This window comes from Helianthus annuus, chromosome 4 (genome assembly GCF_002127325.2).
Source record: "Helianthus annuus cultivar XRQ/B chromosome 4, HanXRQr2.0-SUNRISE, whole genome shotgun sequence".
Classification (NCBI taxonomy): domain Eukaryota; kingdom Viridiplantae; phylum Streptophyta; class Magnoliopsida; order Asterales; family Asteraceae; genus Helianthus; species Helianthus annuus.
The window spans coordinates 2302293-2309297 of record NC_035436.2 but is presented as its reverse complement, the minus strand read 5'-3'; positions in this window follow the sequence as shown (position 1 = coordinate 2309297).

Sequence of the window (7005 nt, the reverse complement as noted above, 5' to 3'; positions counted from 1 at the left end):
GTGTTCGTTTGCGTTTGTTTTTGTTCATTTATGTTCGTGACCAGCTTTCACAAATTGTTCACAAATAACTAAAATTCCTTAACAAATGAACAAGAACATAAACTAATGTCCCACATGCGTTCGCGAACAGTTCACAGACATAAGCATTTCCTTAACGAACGAACATAAACATGACCCCGTTCGTGTTAATTTGATTCGTTTACAGCCCTAGTGAAGAGCATGTAACATTATTCGATATGATTTCTAAAACTATTACAATATTTAAAATTGTTTTTAATGCAGGGTTACCTAGAAGTGGCAAGAGCTGCAGATTAAGATGGATAAATTATCTACAACCAGGTTTAAAAAGAGGAAACTTTTCTTTTCAAGAAGCCATGCTGATAATCAATCTACACAATAACCTAGGAAACAAGTATAAGATACTAAATCTTTAGTACATAATTATTATTATTTTTAATTTTTAATAATATTATTATCGTTTTTTTTTCTGAATATTGATTTATTTTGTTATTTCTTTGAGAATAGATGGTCAGAAATTGCCAAACACTTGCCCGGAAGAACCGATAGCGCGGTAAAGAACTTCTGGAATTCCAACATGAAGAAGAAGTTTCTTGCTGTGAACCATGAAAATAAAGAGATTGGTGTTACTTATGGCTATGATCACCCGCGAACAGTCAACGGTCAAGATCTTCGGGTCAATGGACCATGGTCATTGATCAATCATGGCCAACATATTGAAACTGGTATTGATGTTGATCTTCCTCCACTTCCACCATCATTCATCGGTGATTCATGTTCGGTTCTTGACCATCTACCGAATACTTTTGACTCGAGTTTTGGTCAAAATTGGGATACGAATCATCTTACGATCCAGTTGGCCAGTCCCACCTCTACTCTTCATAGAGACCCGGGTTCGAGTCCAGGCAGGGGGTATTCTGCCACCTTCTTCCCAGAGGGAAACGGACTCAGCTCGGGATGGGGTATTCACCGCCAGGCAGCATTGGGACGTTGCTAGCTTGTGGAGTGTGATCACTCCAGCGGCCGGGAGGTCCGTGCAATAACCCCCCCCCCCCCAACAATATGGAGTTGATTAGTGATAAGTCGATATCCAGTTGTTTGATGTAGTACCGTGAGATCTTCGTGTTGATTATTCATCATTATTCACTCAATTATGATCGGATCACTTTGTAACAAACATATTAGACTAGCTATGTAATTATGTGTACATTACCATAGTCCAAAGGGTATCTATAATCTATGTGTATTGTATGAGGGGGTATATAGAGAGGCATACATAACCATATCTTAGGAACCCCTCGGTTTGGAAAAAAAAATGAAAAAAATTAGTAGACACCTTGTATGCTTTGAAAAAAATTAGTGAGAATCTACCAAAAGGAACATCTGGAAAAAAATTCTGGATCCGCCACTAGTCAGAACAGTTGCTTCGCTCTCAACAGTTCATAAACAAATTTGGACAGGTCCAAAACTAGATACAAGACACCACCAACACCACTATGTAAACAAATTTGGACTGAACCCACCAAATTTCTCAACAGCAAGATAAGTGTCGGCCCATAAAATCACGACGGGTTCCTTTTTTTATCCTGTGTTGCGCGTCTTTGTCACCAGCAACACAGTTGTCTGTCGTCGTCGACCGGTTTCCAATACAGGTGATACAGGTGATCAGTTATAAGTAAACCTATATTCACCATGGATTAAATTGCTGCATTTACAAAAAAAAAAAAAAAAAACACTCACAACTCGTAAAAGTTCGCTTCCACTATGTACTGTACCATCTACGGTTACCGGAAGGTTATTGTTCAACCATTCCATCTCAACAATAAATTTCGTTCGTTTATGTTCGTGAACGTTCGGTAACGTATTCGTTTGTGTTCGATAGTTCATTAGTGTTTTTAGTTTTTATATTTATTTAAATACTTCAAAATTCCAACAAATTAAATATTTAATAAGTGTCAGTGTATTATATATTCTGTTTATGAACGATTGTTTGTGTTCCTTTGTTTCCATTTGTGTTCATGAACATTAGTTTGTGCTCATTTGTGTTCGTCAACGTTCGTTGCCTAAAATTAACAAACAAACACAAACGAACACGAACAAGTTCATTTCCTTAACAAACGAATACGAACACAAATTCTCGTTAGATAAGTGTTCGTGAACGGTTCGCGAACACATATATTTCTTAACAAACGAACACGAACAAAGCCTTGTTCGTGTTCGTTCGGTTCGTTTGCAGCCCTATTCACAATCATACCGCCTCTATTGCTTCAATTACATGCATTGTTAGATAACTCCTGATTCCACATGTCTAGATTACCCGGAGGTATATTGGCTAGATACGTAGGACTTTTTGTCTATTCGATATCCTTCATGTACCTGGATGTGCGATAACCAAAATCTTGTTTCATTCAAAAGTCGTCTTAATCTTCACCTTTTTTTGTAAAGGACGAGTCTACATGCACTGCCATGTTCATAAGCCTAATTGATGTAGACTAGGAAATGGGATACGAAATCGGACCTGTTGATTCACTCAGAATACCAGGAACAATTCTTCCAAAATTCGTTGATTCTCGTAGAATACCGAAAATTGGGGGTTTCACATTCAAAACACTCACAAGTGGATTGGGAGAGAAAAATGAATTTTCATAAACTTCAAAACTGATTATCTTCCTCCCATTACATTCATATAAATAACAACGTAAATTCAAAACGGACCTCAAAACACACTTGGGCCAAAAGCTAGAACCAAATAAAAGTCCACGAAAAGCACTAAAAAACATAAAAATATAAATAACTCATAGAAATAAGCGTTTTTTTGGCCTGAACGTTGACCCAAACCACCTACGGTGTTTGTAGAAAGATGGGCTTCGTTCTCACGATCGTTTCGCCTGGTCGCACGCCCAAAACAGACACCTGTAGCCCAAGTTAGAGCCATTTTAGTGAAGCCCCTTTTGTCACGCGATCTTGGGCCTCCAAATACAATATGGCCCGCTCCTTCACACTTGGGCCCGCATCACTAATGAATATGAACTCTACTTGGTTTGTCTTCCTCAACTCCAGTTGGCCCATAAATATTTGTTTTTTTGTACTGATAGTGTATCTTCTACAGTTTGGCATAGGAGACCAAGTCATCCACATCATTGTTTTTACATTAGATGTTTTCTAGACTTTATGTTCCATTTACAAAGATCTGCACATACAAAAAAGTAACAAGAAACTACACAGGGTAGCATGGGTTGGTTTGGATCAATACTCGGCTAAAACCGAACCCAAACTGAATATTTTGCCATTTTGGTTTGGGCCCAACAAGCAAGAGCCAAGAAGTAAAGTTTATGGGTTTTGGGCCTTTGGAAGTTATAAAACAAAGAGTAAACTTCCGTTTTGCTCCCTGTGGTTTGGTCACTTTAACGGTTTTGCCCCAAACCTTTAAAAATAGTCATTTTACTCCCTGATGTTTTGGTTTTGTTGCCAGTTTGCTCCCTGCGGGGAGCAAAATGGAAAAACAAACAATTTGGATGGAGTAAGAGGCGGGGAGCAAACTGGCAAAAAAACCGAAACATCAGGGAGTAAAATGGCTATTTTTAAAAGTTTGGAGCAAAACCGTTAAAGTGACCAAACCACAGGGAGCAAAACGGAAGTTTACTCTAAAACAAATAAGTAAGAGAAATAGCATGATCTAACTTACAATAACCATGAACAGTGAAAAAACTAGGAAGATAAAAATAATATTAATATTAATAAATTAAAAATATATAAAAGGAAAAGAAGTTGCAAAAATAACATTGTATTAAAGGATATAACGTAGTTTGGTTCTTTTGTTTGGATCATATTTTGTTTTTTTTGCAACAATCATTTAATCAATCAGTAATAGTCGATCGTATTAATTTAATAGAGCTTTGCATCAGCGTTGAATTATAAAAGATGAACATAATACATAAAAGACATTTAAACTATTAAAATGCAAAATTCTTCAACAGAAAGATGTTTGTGAATGTCCAACTAAGGATCACAATGCAAAATTCTTCAAAAGAAAGCAGCATTCCACGATTTGTTATGGGTTGACCACTCAACAAGTCAACATCTAGTGATAACATAAAATGCTTAAAAAGGAAGAAAAAGATTTACTTAGTTAAGCTGTAATTCTATAGCGGCCCTTAGCAATCCTCCGTGCAATGACTCGCCTGCCCCCCTTAGTCGCTTTGCTGTATCGCAATAAATAAAAACACGAGTTGAGAACAAGAATGTTTAAGGTTGTTTTGAATAATCGAAATCATATGTAATAGAACGGTCTATTGAATATTGTGTTTGGATGCGCCTTTTGAAAGAGGTAAGGTAGCCTTGTAGAACTGAAATCAAAAGTAATAAAACTTCTATAGGATAAGGTGTTTGGATGCGCTCATGTTGTTTTAAGTTGAAGAATTGTGATTATTTAATGAAGAGTTAATAGCCAAAATGGTCCCTGAGGTTTGCTCACTTTTGCCACTTTAGTCCAAAAATCCAAAATTTTTAAATCTGGGTCCCTGAGGTTTGCATTTTGTTGACATTTTAGTCCAAATTTTAAAAACCCCCTTTTTTGACTGTTGCAACCAACCTATTTGTCCTTTTGCGCAAGGGTATTCTGGGTTCTTGATCTGAGTTTGTTATAATAACTCATAAAAATGACCAAAATACCCCTGCACAAAAGGACAAAATAGGCTGGTTGCAACAGTCAAAAAAGGGAGTTTTTGAAATCTGGACTAAAATGGCAACAAAATGCAAACCTTAGGGACCCAGATTTAAAAATTTTGGATTTTGGACTAAAGTGGCAAAAGTGAGCAAACCGACCATTTTGGCTATTAACTCTTTAATGAATCTATGGCTAAAATGCCTAAAATGGCATTTGTGAAGGAAAAAAAAGGACATTTTTGTAAAATGGATAAAAAGAATCTCGAATTAGATAAAAAGAAAAGATAAATAGGTAATTTAGTTTTACTGATAAAAACACATTAGATGAGGGCGAGAACAACAAATTTAAAAGGAATGCCAAAAAAACATAACCATTAAGAAGCAACAAGAATAGGCATGCACAAAGCATAATATATATTTATGTGTATATAAAAACAGAAAAAAAATATACCGAGCCAAGTATAAATAAAATAAAAAAAAGGGGAGTTGAAAGATTCACTCACAAGTTTACGTTAGCGATTCCTTGCAAAACTAAGCGTATGAATAGGATTTGGAGACTTGGATCAATGAAGATTATCCTATAAGTTATTTTATTTACAGGATTTGGAGACATGGATCAACGAAGACTTGGGTCAATACAATATTGGCGTGCATTCAATACATAACCAATTTTATGCAGAGAATTTTCAATTTGATGCGGTTTTATAAGTTCTTTACTAAAAATTGTTTTTGTATTTAAATTATAGTGAAGTGGTTGTAAATAAATTGAACGTTCAGCGAACAGATCGTGAACCGTTTGACGGGAAGTTCGTTTATGTTTGTTCGTTTAGTTAATGAACGAACACGAACAAGATATTTCGTTCGATTAATTAAATGAACGAACACGAACAAAGGTCTCATTCATTCGACTATGTTCGTTAACGTTCAGTAATATGGTCGTTTACGTTCGTTCATGTTAGTTCGCTTACGTTCGTTCATGTTAGCTCCTTTACTTTCCTTGGTATTCATTTGTTTATGTTAACTTGTTAAAAGTTTTTAACGTTTTTAAATGTCAAGTTTAATGTTCATTTGTGTTCGTTTGCGTTTGTTTTTGTTCGTTCATGTTCGTGACCAGCTTTCACGAATTGTTCGCGAATAACTAAAATTCCTTAACAAATGAACAAGAACCCCATAAACTAAGGTTCCACATGCGTCCGCGAACAGTTCATGGACATAAGCATTTCCTTAACAAACGAACATAAACATGACCCTGTTCGTGTTAATTTGATTCGTTTACAGCCCTAGTGAAGAGCATGTAACATTATTCGATATGATTTCTAAAACTATTACAATATTTAAAATTGTTTTTAATGCAGGGTTACCTAGAAGTGGCAAGAGCTGCAGATTAAGATGGATAAATTATCTACAACCAGGTTTAAAGAGAGGAAACTTTTCTTTTCAAGAAGCCATGCTGATAATCAATCTACACAATAACCTGGGAAACAAGTATAAGATACTAAATTTTTAGTACATTTTTATTATTATTTTTATTTTTTAATAATATTATTATCGTTTTTGTTTTCTAAATATTGATTTATTTTGTTATTTCTTTGAGAATAGATGGTCAGAAATTGCCAAACACTTGCCCGGAAGAACCGATAGCGCGGTAAAGAACTTCTGGAATTCCAACATGAAGAAGAAGTTTCTTGCTGTTAACCATGAAAATAAAGAGATTGGTGTTACTTATGGCTATGATCACCCGCAAACAGTCAACGGTCAAGATCTTCGGGTCAATGGAATGTGGTCATTGATCAATCATGGCCAAAATATTGAAACTGGTATTAATGTTGATCTTCCTCCACTTCCACCGTCATTCATCGGTGATTCATGTCATCTACCGAATACTTTTGACTCGAGTTTTGGTCGAAATTGGGATATGAATCATCTTACGATGCAATTTGAGTCAAGTGAAATGAACAATATGGAGTTGATTAGTGATAAGTGAGATCTTCGTGTTGATTATTCATCATTATTCACTTAATTATGATCGGATCGCTTTGTAACGAACATATTAGACTAGCTATGTAATTATGTGTCATTACCATAGTCTAAAGGGTATCTATAATCTATGTGTTTTGTATGAGGGGGGTATATATAGAGGCATACATAACCATATCTTAGGAACCCCTCGGTTTGGAAAAAAAATGAAAAAAATTAGTAGAAACCTTGTATGATTTGAAAAAAAAAAATTAGTGAGAATCTACCAAAAGGAACATCTGGAAAAAATTTCTGGATTCGCCACTAGTCAGAACAGTTGCTCCGCTCTCAACAGTTCATTAACAA